At 49.5% G+C, this 729-nt stretch overlaps 1 non-coding gene across 1 annotated transcript; it reads right to left on the reverse strand.

Annotated features, from left to right (window-relative positions):
* Positions 1 to 346: 346 nt before the first annotated feature.
* LOC119935020 lies at positions 347 to 484 on the reverse strand. Its single transcript, XR_005453063.1, has one exon. It is a non-coding gene; the product is annotated as a small nucleolar RNA SNORA7 (small nucleolar RNA).
* Positions 485 to 729: the final 245 nt, after the last annotated feature.

Here is a 729-nt window from a genome sequence, read left to right on the forward strand (position 1 = left end):
AAGAGCCCGGGCTTGGGAGTCAGAGGTCGTGGGTTCTCATCCCGCCTCCGCCACTTGTCAGCTGTGTGACTTTGGGCAAGTCACTTCACATCTCTAGGCCTCAGTTATTTCATCTGTAAAATGGGGATTAAGACTGTGAGCCCCACGTGGGACAGCTTGATTACTTTGTATCGACCCCAGTGCTTAGAACCGTGCTTGGCACGTGGTAAGCGCTTAACAAAAACCATCATTATTATTATTATAATTTACCAATGCCTCCTTCCGCACAGTAAATGAGCCTCCACCCTCGACTCTCTCCCACGCTGCTGCTGCCCAGCCCAGGTGAGTTTTGACTTGTTGAGTTTTGACTTGTCGCAGACTGCCTTCCACTCGCTAGCCATTGCCCAAGCTAGAAATGGAATGGACAGGCCTCTGCCTGACTCTCCCTCCCGTAGTCGTGACTGGTAGAGGACTGGAAACTCTCCGGGTACCACCCTGAGAGGGGACACGGGACTTTCAATCTTCAATAAACACCACTGACTGATTTGAAGATTTGAATGCTTGCTACACGCTCATTTGCACGTGATTGCTCAAGTTTCAAAGTGACTGTCTCTTAGGCCTTCCCAGACTGAGCCCCTTCCTTCCTCTCCCCCTCGTCCCCCCTCCATCCCCCCCATCTTATCTCCTTCCTTTCCCCACAGCACCTGTATATATGTATATATGTTTGTACATATTTTTTACTCTATTTAT

Source organism: Tachyglossus aculeatus, chromosome 1 (assembly GCF_015852505.1).
Source record: "Tachyglossus aculeatus isolate mTacAcu1 chromosome 1, mTacAcu1.pri, whole genome shotgun sequence".
NCBI lineage: Eukaryota > Metazoa > Chordata > Mammalia > Monotremata > Tachyglossidae > Tachyglossus > Tachyglossus aculeatus.